The sequence below is a fragment of the Macrobrachium rosenbergii genome, chromosome 11, assembly GCF_040412425.1.
Source record: "Macrobrachium rosenbergii isolate ZJJX-2024 chromosome 11, ASM4041242v1, whole genome shotgun sequence".
Taxonomy (NCBI): Eukaryota; Metazoa; Arthropoda; class Malacostraca; order Decapoda; family Palaemonidae; genus Macrobrachium; species Macrobrachium rosenbergii.
Genome location: NC_089751.1, coordinates 20282135 through 20297134, shown reverse-complemented (window position 1 = coordinate 20297134; position 15000 = coordinate 20282135). Strand labels below are relative to the sequence as shown.

Here is a 15000-nt window from a genome sequence, read left to right as displayed (position 1 = left end):
GCCTAAGTGAATGGAAATTACCAGAATTTCATCTAACTATACATAATGATTTACGAAGGCGGAAGTCAATATGCAATTGTTTAATTATTAATTTGCAAATATTTACCGTACTTCGACTGTCTCCATAATTGTCACTCACGCATGCACATACGCAAACAAAACACACACACAGACATATACTGTATATGTGTGTAAGAATACATATATATATATATATATACACATACATATATATGTGTGTGTGTGTGTGTGTGTAGATACGAAACATTACGTAACATTGTGTTTTGTGGGGGTGAAATTAGACGTAATGGTGCCCTGTGACATCACGGCGGAGTAACAAGATGTAATGAACAAGTGATGACAGAGCCCAATTAAGACCAGTATTACAAAGTTAGACAGAGAGAGAGAGAGAGAGAGAGAGAGAGAGAGAGAGAGAGAGAGAGAGAGTTAGGTTCTTTTATGTCATTAAGGTTGAGGGGACATTGGAAATAGTATTATGACTGGGAGATATAGCCGAGTATTCGTTCGACATTAGGGGTAGCAAGGCAAGAGAGTTAACGGTGACCACTCATATTCTGTTATGAAGGATCTGATTGTTTTACTGCGTGGTTTTTTAGAGTAGGAATATGTGAATATGCTGAGTGATGTGAAGCTAGAAATAAGAAATAAGGAGAGACATACAAACAGACAGACAGACAGACAGAGAATAGCTTATATGTATAATTGAATTGAATTGAATATAGAATTTAGGCCAAAGGCCAAGCTCTGGGACCTGTGAGGTTATTCAGCGCTGAAACGGAAATTGACAGTAAAAGGTTTGAAAGGTGTAACAGGAGGAAAACCTCGCAGTTGCAGTATGATTCAGTTGTTGGGAGAGGGTGGAAATTAAGATCGAAGAAAGAGAATATGAAAAGAGGTACAGTAAAAGGAATGAAAGGGATTGCATCTAGGGGTCGAATGGACGCTGCAAAGAACCTTAAGTAATGCCTACAGTGCACCGCATGAGGTGCACTGACGGCACTACCCCCTTCCTATTAACAAAATGCATAAAATAATTCGTATTAACAAAATACATAAAATAATTTGTATCAACAAAAATGGAAAAAAAAAACTTTTCTAAGTGTTTTGAAACGGAAACTACTGGTTTGAAGGAAGAAGCGTTGTCAGTAGTAGAGGGGCTTTGGTGAAGCAATGAGCTGATGGATGTAATAGGTACTGTAGAGTGGCAAATGGTTATTTGATCGTCACTCTGCTCCAGTGACAACGAAAAGCTAAGGCACGTTCATCAGTTGGTGGTATCATCAATGGGCCTAATAAGAAGGAAAGGGCACTGGCACAGTTATGGGCAAGGTGAAGGAAGGTCACACCAATCTAGTCTAATTCTGAATGGCACAAAATAATAAAAAAAATTACGAAAAAAGGCACTATGAGATAATGTATTACGGATGGGATGAAGTTTCACTGTAGTCAGAGCGTGGTGCGCCTGCGTGAATGGGATTCGAGGAAAATATATAAAAATAAGGATAATGATTCTGCCTTTGTTTAAAGGTAAGTATAAGAGCACAACAAGAGTGATAACTTTGATCTATATAAGTGGCAAGGTATATGGAAAGGGTTTCATTGGGAATTTCAGACATATGCTAGATTGATTAATACTTAAGCGAACGATTTTACCACCAAATGTAAAACAAAACCTGCATTTTGACCAAAGACAATGAGATAATTGCTTACGACATGTTCTGGCGTATGCCACTGAATATGGCATGTTAAGAGTGATCATGAGTTTCACAAGGAATATGAGTCTTATGCAGCACTGCATAGATAAAAAAAGTGGTTTTGATTTGATAAAAAAGTATTCGATCATGGTTATTATTATTATTATTATTATTATTATTATTATTATTATTATTATTATTATTATTATTTCAGTAGATGAAACCTATTCATATGGAACAAGCACACAGGGGCCATTGACTTGAAATTCAAACTTCCAAAGAATGTTGGTTTCAACTTCCCACCGCACACTCCACACTGCAGCAGTAACTGATCATGATACAGAGCCAGTGATTTTTCGTCGTCCTGGGGGAGACGCGAGCCCGCGACATCTGAGTGTCATTCCACGACATTAACCACTATACCAGGGGACCAGCAAAGGGTTTTATAGGCTGTATAAAGGCGCTACAATAAGAAACAGATAAATCATGTGCGCCTATGAAATGGTTTATCCCAGCCAACTTATATATATATATATATATATATATATATATATATATATATATATATATATATATATATATATATATATATATATATATATATATGCATATGCACACACACAAAATGCGTACATGAAGAAAAATGAGTTTCCGGACGAAAATTATAGCAAAGATGTAGAGAATGTTGAGACGAATTGTCTGTTAACCATATGTAGCCCAAGGAAAATTGGAAGGGTGCCTAACGTCAAGATTAGATAAAGACGAATTAGCTCCGTCTGAGATTCCTGAGGTAGATAACGCTCGGAAAATAGAGAGTATATGTTATCATATTGGCAAATCATTTTGAAATAATGGAAGGAACTAAGAAACGGAAACATATTTCCAGAGTAAGACCTGGAAGAACTACGCCGCTAATGTACGGGGCTGTCGAAGAAGCTTCCATGTGTGTACTGTATTATAGCACAGACCTTGACTGAAGATGCGTGATTCTTACTCTCTCTGACTCATCGCTCTAAGTCGATGATGTTGAACCTTATGGCATTTTCTTTCTGTAGACGTTTTTGGTGAAAACAGAACGTGTATGCATATATGTATGAATGTACTGTATATTTCGTTCGCCTTTTTTTAATTTGCTGCATGTGAGGAGTGTCACTCAGCTTGAATTGTGGGCCTTTGGCTGCAGAAAGAATTCTGCATAACCTCAGTTTAAAAATGTTTAGTATGCAGATTTTATTCTTGCAGTTCTTTTTTCTATTTTGCGTGCGTGTGTTTTTTTTTTAAACTCGAGGGTAAAATTTACCCCTGAATGTGTTCTATATATAATATAAAGGGTTACAAGACCTCTTTTATCTACTTTTTGATGAAATGAAGTGTACATGATTAAATCTTAGTTTAGCCTAGAGATAATGAATTTTAAAGACTATAGGCTGAGAGCCAGTATTACCCATAACATGCAATAAATTACTGGCTAGTTATCTCATTCTCATCTGTCCACTTGTGTTTTATTCTCTTATTTCTGATCTTCTCTCCCCACCTGATTTAAATGTGGTCTTGGGTACTGTTCCTGTTTCTCGTAGCTCACTCACCTTGCACTTTTGCTCCCCACTTCACTTCAATAACTATGGTCGAAGCATTAACGGCATTAATCCCTACAAGATGAAAATTGTAATTTATAAATATGTATCACACTGAACTAATTCTTATTGTGTTGTATCACTTTCATTACTTCCTTCGACTCTTTCTTCATGCGCATGTTTTATTGTACGATTCTTTATCTGCAGATTCACGGACAAGCCTCATTAACAGAGCCTCCAAAAGATTTGAAGCGCCATACTCTACGAAAAAATTATCACAACTCGTCAAACACTGCTACATGTAGTGCGCCATTCGTCTGTGTCTTGCACTGGCTTTGTAGCTTCGTGGACACTGTAAAATGTTGCAGGCCTCCAGTTCTTTCCAATCCAGCTAATACGGATACTAGCATTCTTTATCTTTCTTTTCTCTTCACAAACACTATATATATATATGTGTGTATATATATATATATATATTATATACAGTATATGTATATATATACACACACACATATATATATATATATATATATATATATATATATATATATATATATATATATATATATATATATATATATATGCGTGTGAGTTTGTGTTATGTGTGTATGCAAGTAGATATAGATGGATATGTGGCCTGATATTCAAATGACTAACATGCGTTGTTATTTAAAGTGTTGCAGACTATTTATCTGATAACTCTCTTCTTATCACGATTCATTTTCTCATGTTTTTTCTCCCAATAAAGCTGGTCTTAAAAACGCAATATTATTGTCTCGTTAAATGAAGCCTGGGTGTCATAGTGGACACCAGCATCGCATTTTGAATTGCGTGAGAAGAGTCTAATAACCGACCTCCTTCTTCTGTTGACTGGAAGGATTCAGGGCCTGCAAAGCAGGATCGCATGAGCTCCGAGCGCAAATAAAACGAAACATGAAAATTTTTAATGTCAAGTCGACCATCTATATTTGTGACAATATCGCCCGCAGTAATAATAAAGCCCCATGGCTGCTGCGAAAGAATAAGAAGAAGAAGAAGAAGGAGACGAAAAAGTCAATAATCCCCTGACCGACATAAACAGCGTTGTGTCAATATACTTTGACTCGAGTTTTGCCACCGTCAGGCAATTTCATCACACAACTAACCTATTAGATGCCGTTATTACTCAACCAATCAGAATTCAATCGCAATCAACCGCCCTAATTCTGGACGCGTTCCAACTACTCTCTCTCTCTCTCTCTCTCTCTCTCTCTCTCTCTCTCTCTCTCTCTCTCTTTAATTATACACAGACACGCAGGAGACAGACAGACACACGCGCAATAAGACGACACGAATGTGAACGAATTAAAAAGAAGTAACAATCAAGACCTCATTTATTTGTTTTTCTGTCGATTTATAATTAATTTGTTGTGATTGTGTCTTTTTATTTTGAAAGTGAAAGGGTTTTGTTTATAGATAACTCTTGAGGTAGTAATTGGTTTGAGTTTACATAATGCCCTTGAGGGTATAAGGTAATTTACTTAATTTGAAAATTAATTATATTAACCCTAACTTAATTTTCATGAGAGAATTTCAGATCAAGAAATTTGAAATTCTCCTCTTAGTAAAGTATTAGTGTTGCACATTTAATGCTTACTTGTAAATTCAAATTAATACAGACGTATGACGTATACACCAAATCACTATACATTATGTGGAAGGAAAAAAAAGTGAAGTATTGAAAGAAAACCTACTTCAGTTAAATTCAGTCTGTGTTCGAGTGCCTGCATCGCAGGAGATTAATGTAAGACTGAGAACAAGATTTATTATAAGACTGAGAAGGAAGGAAAATGACTGATGAAAAATACAGTAATAATAATATATAATACTACGTCGGCCATAAATACAATAGGAGCAGGATAGTAAAGGGAAGGAATCCCTCAGTACACTAAATAAAATGGAAAATGAGCATATAAAAAAAACCCAAGTTTACTATTCATAAGAGAAACATAAAAAGAATTGCGGATTATGTATGGGTGCATGTGTGAGAGAGAGAGAGAGAGAGAGAGAGAGAGAGAGAGAGAGAGAGAGAGAGAGAGAGAGAGAGAGAGAGAGAAAATCACTGATAATGCTTGACTTGGAGGACCATGTGACAGACCCTGTACAAAAGCCATAGACAGGTCAGTGGCCATGGCTTAAAGTTCTCCAAAGGTTTGAAGGTATTGTGGAGGAATATGTAGGTGAAGATTAGTACACTTATAATCCTAGCGTACGGCGTATAAAACAAAACAAAAAATATAAAGGCATAAATAGGTTCTCTCTTTAATTTATTTTAGAATTTCTGTACCCCATTAATAAATTAGTAACTAAGTGGTACATAAAAAAAAAGTGTTTGTGTAATAAGTGAAAATATAGATTATGTTATCTAGGAGTGAATCAACAGAATAGAATTGAACAGAATATAGAATTTAGGCCAAAGGCCAAGAGCTGGGACCTATGCGGTCATTCAGCGCTGAAACAGAAATTGAAAGTAAAAAAAAGTTTAAAAGGCGTAACAGGAGGAACACCTCACAGTTCCACTATGAATTAATTGTTAGGATGAGGTGGAAAGTGGGATGGAAAAAAGAGAAAATGAATGGAAGTACATTAAAAATAATGAAAGGGGTTGCAGCTAGGGGCCGAAGGGACGCTGCAAAGAACCTTAAGTAATGCCTACAGTGCACCGCACGGGGTGCACTGACGGCACTGCCCCCGTCCCCCCCGCCCTACAGGAACGGTATCTCAGTAGCAATGGCTCCCAGCAGCAAGGTCCGTTTTCAATCCCAGCTTGCTGGTCGCCGATCGATCCAGTGACCACCAACGATAGGTGAGGTAAAAAAAAAAGAAAGAAAAAAAAAAAAAAGTGCTTGGGCCAAACAAACTCAGTTATAGACACGGATGGCTCTCTCGCTCAAGCGTCGTGTTTTAAAGGCGACCATTATATATATATATATATATATATATATATATATATATATATATATATATATATATATATATATATATATATATATATATATATATAGTGTAAGGTAACTATAATACGATGCTTATGAAAGATTTCGTTTGAGTAAGATGTAAAGAAATCGTAATATATTTTATAGAATTCCCGCTAGAAAATATCAGATTTCATATCATTTCTTTATGTCTGACTCAGGGTTATATCCTGAGAAGCACAGATGACGTTGGGGAAGCATATATAGTATACTGGAAAGTTTGTATAGCATGTATAGTATATATAATAAGCATGTAATTATACTCTTTCTTCGTTTTAACGTGCTTTTTCCCATTTTTATATGGGGTAAGCACGATGCCTTCTTTTCGAAGGACTATACCGAAATAAATAGGGAAGAAACTACCTTTTCCCTTTACATTTAAGAATTTCCATTAACTTCAAGAAATCTTCCACTATCCTTGAACTGAATAAAACTTCTGCGTATTATTATTGCTCACGAAATACCAAGCATTTGTGCTTGGATTCTCCCTTCCCGAAGTCTCTTTCTCGGAAGACCATTACTGAATTTCCATACGGGAACGATTTGTCTTAACGATTTGTCTTATAGACTTATTCTAATGGGAGGACCTCGCATGATTTACATAGTAATCCTTGTGTGTTCCTGCAATGGCGGTGGCTTTCACTCAAGAATATCCCTGATTGAATATAACTTTAATAAATCCGATTGTCTAACTTTCCTTTGTTATTGTCAGGTTTACACAGTGGGTGTTTATTCGTGGAACAAAGGAAACAGACAAGTTACCAGCAAAGCAAGCCCAGCAGATTAAGCCGTATCTGATTCACCAAAACTATTTTTTGCTGATAATAAATCATATCATAAACGCAGACCCATAAACACGCACACACATGTAAGCAGAACATGACTTGGGGTTTTCCTTAGATGGGAGATGAAACAAGATTGCCGGAATAGTATGTAAGGGTGCAGTTTGAATTAGAAATGAAATCTAAAGTCAAAACATCTGAAGCGAGTGCGAAGAAAATAGACTCCATCGGGACAGAAATGCTTCCATAAACCGAGTTTTTGTTGCAATTTCTGTAACTCGGACTGTCTTTGCAATGGGAGTTCCAATGGTCACGGGAATTGCAAGGGAAAGTTAGAAATTTCTGAGTATTGCAATAGAGAAAATCTTTAGCGAGTAGAGTCTTGATAAATAAATACGCAATTCACATTATTGTACTGAATTTGTTTAGTGAATTTCTATCTTGCCCGTTTATAGAATATTAGCTCTTATTTGGATCATAATTTACGGCACATAATTACTGGGTTTGTTCTAATCAAGGGGATGGCTTCATGACTATTACACATATGTCACCCTAAAATAAAGCTAAATATAGTATAAAACACCATGATGGACTCTATCAAATACATCGAGCTAACCTGAAATACTGTCATTATTGTTTAATCACAGTAAGTTGTCCTCACATTTTTCTTTCCCTTTAACAGTTTCCTTGCTAGTGCTGCACACTCATTACCAAAACAAAAATATTCCTTGTAAACGCGTGATATAAACAAAACTATAACATTGTTTTTTTAATGGTCGTTATCAATTATGAGCCGGATAACCACAATGAATGATTTTAAACAAAAATATACAGAGATTGTTACTCCAAAATGTTTCTGACCTCATTACTCTAAAGTAATGAACTTGATTTTCGAATTTCCACAACACTTAACATCAATTGTTGTGAAAGCCTCTTGCAAACTATTTTGAGGAATATTCGTGAAACAGTGTAACCGAAATCATATCCAGAAACTGATTTTACCTAATTTTACTGATTTATTTTACATATTATTTCCAAGCCTTCCCGTCTGTTATGGATTATTCGCCATATTTCGGTTCCAGTGAATTTTTAAGACATAATGCAACACTCCCATCTTTCCTTCATTATTATTTTGAGTGGTCTATTTATCATCCCAGCAAAGTTTTCTTATTAAATCATAAAGCGTCGTTTTCAGCTTTAATATTAATCTTACCCAACGGTAAAACAAGATTACCTTGTAGCACCCTATTATTTACTGAAAATTTAGTTGACAATATGCATCAACATTACCTTTGTGCCCACACTCATCATGGATAATTTCAAACAGCTTTAGATATTTCACCTGAATGTCACAGTGGACGCAACACTTTCAATAATATTGGTCTGCGTAGGCAACAGACGACATTTCATAATCGAAAAAGCCATCAGAAGGGGATTTTCAAACTTCACACACTGCTGCAGAATATGTGGTAGTACAAATATTTCTTGGAAACCAGCTTTAATCAGCTTCTTTCTCCAGCCTATTGAGAATAAGCGTACAGAACATTTTATTTCAACTGACATAAATTTAGTGTCTCTGTAGTTAACATATTCAGTCAGGTCAGTTTTATTTGGCACCTCAGCTAAGACTTTCGGGTCCCAGTCATCTGATTTTATTTCCCTCAACCCATATTCTGCCAAAATGTCTAGTTGGGATACGAGGTTTCATTTCAGTATCAGCTAAAATATCTGCAGTAATTCCATCATAACCTGGTGTTTCTAAAGACTTTTCTTTTATGTTGTTGATTCTACTTTAAAAACTTTGAATTCATTCATAAGCACATTTACGTCAGCATCACCTTCAGATATATTAATAACCTGAACCATTATAAAAAATATCATGAACTATTTATCGGCCTGAGGTTACTTTTAATTATTTCATGAAATAAGTGTGCTACTCACTAACATGCTTATGAATAAAAGGATAAATTTCCGGACCTTCACCGCGATGAAGGTACTTTTTGCATATCTATATAAAAGGATAAATTTCCGGACCTTCACCGCGATGAAGGTACTTTTTGCATATCTATATAGAAATCACGAATTCATTTGTAATATTTTTATAGTTACTAGCTTAAATGTATAATCGATTCAGGAATATTCACCAGGTTTCAATACAGAACAAGTAAAAAATGCGCCGAAGTTTCTTCGTCGCAATCGAGTTTTCTGTACAGCCGCTACAGCGTATAATCAAGGCCACCGAAAATAGCTTTATCATTCGGTGGTCTCGGTATAATGCTGTTTGAGCCGCGGCCCACGAAACTTTAACCACGGCCCGGTGGTGGCGTATCCCATATCGTTGCCAGAAGCACGATTAAGACTAACTTTAACCTTAAAAGAAGTAAAAACTACCGAGGCCAGAGGGTTGCAATTTGGTATGTTCGATGACTGAAGGGTGGCTGATCAACATACCAATTTGCAGCCCTCTAGCCTCAATAGTATTTAATCTGAGAGCGGACAGAAAAAGTGCGAACAGAAATAAAGTGCGGACGGGCAGACGAAGCCGGCACAATAGTGTTCTTTTGCAGAAAACTAAAAAGCCATCCACATTCACCAGTTGGGTGAAAAAGGTCAGAGAGCAACTGCTAATTTCAGACGTGCTAGGTTTTCCTCATGTAGAAAAATTAATCGAAAGTGAACTGACGAAATAAATCGAGATATATCGCTTATTTTTGCTAAAATCCACTGTTTCAGGAATACATAATGAAATTATATAATGAAAAAAATGAGGTTCATATGCCTTTCTTTTTACTTTTAACTGCATATCATTGACTATGGTATGATAAATTTGTATATCTAAAAATATGAAACAGTGTTGCCGTTAGAATAATGGTGCTTTTGGGCGCTGTATGTTAAACTTTTATTTCATTAACTTCATTTTTACATTATGCCTTTGAATGTTAGAACGTAAGGATACGCATAAAAGCATTATACTTCGATATTTTTGATACGTACTGTTCTCTGCTTAAACAAAGATACTTGAATAAATAACTATTTAACTTGATGTTCTAAACAAATTAAACCACGAGAAAGAGAGAGAGAGAGAGAGATTCAATGAAACTTCTAGAAGCAGCTATAATGATACTGTGTTCTGGAAAGATATTATACCATTGTTGGTAATATCTTTTGTAAGCGGACGCCATAAAAGACAGAATTACTCTAAAGCTTTCAATATAAGTACTCCCTGGTCGTTACCTGCTGTTTTTAGTTAGATATTATATTGAGCATCATATACCGTAAGTCTTACCAGTACTACAGAAAAAAAAATGTACCGAAATAAAACTATTTGCTTAGATAAAAATATTTTTTCTTTAACCAGACAGGGAATGTATACAACATGCTTCGAGATGATAAGAAGTAAATTAGAAAGCAACAAGTACCCTCCAAGAACTTAAGGTACTGGAAAGGGGAGATGGGACATGGCCCCCAAGAACTCAGTTCAGTTACACAATGTTCGTAACTGTCGTAGTTCACAGTGTCGGGAGATTTAATGGGTAAATGCATTTTGTGACTTAGAATCTATGAGCATAAAGAACGCACTCGTATAATGCAAAATTTTTATATATATATATATATATATATATATATATATATATATATATATATATATATATATATATATATATATATATATATATATACATACATATACAGTATATATATATATATATATATATATATATATATATATATATATATATATATATATACATACACACACACACACACATATATATATATATATATATATATATATATATATATATATATATATATATATATATATATATATATATATATATATATATATATATATATATATATATATATATATATACAGTATATACTGTATGTATATGTATATGTATATATATATATATATATATATATATATATATATATATATATATATATATGTATATGCATACCTGCATGTTCCCTTTCGGTCCACTTCTAGTTCTGAAATCTTTTTCCTCACTTATTAAGTGTAAAGGGATCCTGTCGTCAGATCCGTTGATAAATGAAACTAGATTAAAAAAAAAAAGGATTGAGCATCTTCTCAGCTTTGGACTTTTGTTAGAAAGGTTCAAGTCATGTGTTTATTTAAACACAACTATCTATTTAGGGGATTAAGGTTTAGACATTTTGGCAGGGCTCTGTAAACAAAATATTCTCTAGATGATGTAACTATATGTCAAAGGCTTTCGAACGCCTGAACAGGTGCTCCTCATCAGTGTTTACGTAAGCACTGATGAGGAACACCGTTTAGGTGTTCGAAAGTCGTTGCTTTTGTGTTTTATATAGTAATACAGTTTACTATATAACTGTGAATTTTTATTACACAATACAGAGCAAAAAACAATTTTCGTCAATGAACGCCAACAACCTAAGAGAGAGAGAGAGAGAGAGAGAGAGAGAGAGAGAGAGAGAGAGAGAGAGAGAGAGAGAGAGAGAGAGAGAATGTTTCGTCTGTTAAATTATTCAGACCTCTTCGAAGATGTACAGCAGTTGGAAGTTCAAATGAATTACAGTTAGGAATATATCTCGGTGTAAAAATGCCTCTGAACATTAACTGTTGATGAAGTTATTCAGATAAATTTAATACACATTAGGAACGATGAAAAAGCAATCCATAAAAAAAAGAGGGTCGGGAAGATATGCGACTGTGAACTCGGTTACAAAATGATAACGTTCAATAAAAGGCCCATTATGCAAATGACGCGAATATCAAATGAGAATATTCATACAATATTTCAACCATGTCACTGTGGCCATTAGTCTCCAAATATACGAAACACTGTAAATTGCTCTATTTTCCGTCGTCAGGTTGACACCACAGACATATTTCGCTCTTCACATTTCTACGAATCCAACAGGTTTATATATACACATGTATATGTATATATATACATATATATATGTATGTATATATACATATGTATATATATATATTATATTTTGAAATTTTTTCACAAGGTGTAATGATCTAGAACTAAACGTTATATGTGATTTGTATATATATATATATATATATATATATATATATATATATATATATATATATATATATATATATATATATATATATATATATATATGGGTGTGAGCAAGTGTGTGTGTGTGTGTGTGTGTGTGTGTGGCTACTTGGATGCGTGGGTGCGATTCTCTCTCTGATTTCCATTTCCGCAGAACAGAGGGTTAGAGAATTAATTTCGTGCGACGAAAAGAACCTATTCCCATGTAGATACCACCGAGTGAAGTTCTTCCAAATGCAGCAAGTGGTGGCAATTAAACGGAATGCGCTTCCCAGCTGTAACTCGTTTGGCAGGCATAGTGCGGGGCTTCACTTCCATCATAGCAAATACAGCCACGTAATATCCAACGCAGATTTCCCATTATAAAACCTAATTCTAACACAATACTTTTATTCTTTGCCATAATTGCGAGGAAGCCTTTAGAACAACTTTCGCAATAATCGGATCATTACCGGGATATTGCATCTCGAACAACTCTTTTTTTATTTATTTTTTTTTTTTACGTTCTGGAAAATAGAAACTAATAAACTTTTTCATTAACGGCCGTTGAAACAGTTTGTGCAGTAAATGTAAATTATTAATAAGATATATTGCAAAATTCCTGACCATTTCGACGAGAATAGCCCCATTTCATCTAAATACCCCTTGTTAAAAGCATTAGGCTTTCCGTTTCGAGTCAATTACTACAGTATGTGACAGACAGCTGTCTGATATATTAAGCCAAAAAATGGGGAGATATGCCTCCCTCGTCTGTCAAATCTGTACAGTGCTAAAGGGAACATGAAGGGAAGGACCATTAATGAACTAATATATCTCTTTACTGGAAGACTGTATTATCCTTCAAATTTCATTAATCTTAATATAACCTTTGAGAAAAAAATAATCGTGTCCTTATTAATACAGTGAATTGTATAGTGACACTTCTCCCACCCAAATTAAATCTATATATTTGAGAGCTGTGTGAAGTTTAGATAATGATATCGCATTATCATTGGTTGATTGCCATATGAGAATGGCATGTGAATGAACAACCAGTTACCTCTCACAAATAAGGATTATTATTATTATTATTAGCTGCAATAATTACACGACTTTTTCCAAAGCCCTTGTCAAATTCAGGCTTTATACTGAGGAGGGAAATATGCTCAACCATCTTTTCTATAATATAATAGCTGAAGGAATGCGACTGTAATCATTGCTTTTGTCAATAAAGGGAAATTGTTATAAAATGACTGAAAATCTTTTAAGAGATAAAGAGAGCAGTGAATTTAACTGAAAAAAAAACTGTAATACAAAAACCCGGGTGATAAAGCTTGAACAACACAAAAATAGAACTTGAGTATAATATTCATCGACTTGGGAAAACAGGTCCTAAAATGAGTAATGAATAACCAGGATAAGAAACGACAATCGTACAGAATGAAAGATGACCGAGCGGTAATTCGGGAAGCTTTCGTGGAACACAAGCACAATTAAAAGGTATTTCCTCAAATGGACAACAGGAAACTGTATCAGCTTAAGCAGCCAGAGTGACAACGGCGTAACATAGGCTTTAGTAAAAACGGAAGTGGCACTACCAGGAAAGGCGGAAATGGGACGCTTACTTACTTGGACGCTAGAGAGAAAAAATAGCTGACGCTTGAGAGAAAAAACAGCTGACGCTTGAGAGAAAAAATACTTGACGCCTGAGAGAAAAAATAGTTATAACTTGGGCATGAAGGAAGGAAAGCTTTAATTGTGGAATTATAACTGTGGCGATGTGTTAATACTTGGAATGATATGGCATGAAAAGCTACTGTTGATTCATGAGGCCGTATGGCAGCTAATTCGACTGGAAGTGGAAAATGGAAACTGCTGATATAAAGTGGCTGAAAATACGTAACTACTATATATATACATATATATATATATATATATGTATATATATATATATATATATATATATATATATATATATATATATATATATATATATATTATATAGATACAGAAATAAACAAAACTTGTTGCTTTTATAGTAACGAAGAGATTACTTACATGGAAAAGAAGCGAAAGCCTGAGCTGTATCAGAGTTCTTCTCATAACCATGCCAGCAACAGCGGCCGCCTGAAAGGGAAACCGACCACCCCATATTCAGATGTGTCCTGATTTCCTTCCCCAGCGCAATTTTGGGATCGTGTCCATTTTCATAAATCTTACGCCACAGATGTATTTCCTGGCACAGCCAGTCCCGTCTCCATAGCTGGTTTATTATGCCGGATTCTACTTGGAACGCGGTATATATCTGTTGGGTGAAAAAAAAAAATTGTATATAATACCAATACAGAAATAACGATAAGATGATAGAGTTATCGGACAGAGAGAGAGAGAGAGAGAGAGAGAGAGAGAGAGAGAGAGAGAGAGAGAGAGAGAGATGCTTATGAGAAATAATTGAATTTCATCTAATTTCTGTGTTGTCAGTATTACACATCCTTCTAGGATGAATAACAATAAAAAACGTAATGATTGTATATTTTTCAACTTGTGAAAAAGATTCTGTTAATTCAGCAATTCGAAGGGATATTTTTCTAAAAATAACCTAACTGCCCAGTCTACCAAGTTGTCTAATAATAAAAACAAAACTAGTTTTAAAGATGTATTACATACTCTAACCTTTCATATTAACGCAACCCATCTTTTAGTCTACTGTATATATACTCCATGAATCTAAAGTGTCAAATTTAATCATGTAGAATTAAGTTTAGTTCCTGAACGTATATATGATTATATTGTGCAACAATCATTTATAGATTTTCCTTTGGATTTTTCATGTTTACTAGACGTACTGAAACTGTTTACGT

The 15000-nt window shown here is 34.7% G+C and overlaps 1 long non-coding RNA gene across 2 annotated transcripts in view; it reads right to left on the bottom strand.

The window, feature by feature from the left end:
• Positions 1-14203: 14203 nt before the first annotated feature.
• The window catches only part of LOC136843218 (uncharacterized), a 674464-nt gene continuing 673667 nt past the window's right edge, over positions 14204-15000 (bottom strand). For both annotated transcript variants that reach the window (XR_010854485.1, XR_010854488.1), the window contains one exon: positions 14204-14444. This is a non-coding gene — a long non-coding RNA (uncharacterized lncRNA). The remainder of the gene's footprint in view (positions 14445-15000) is intronic.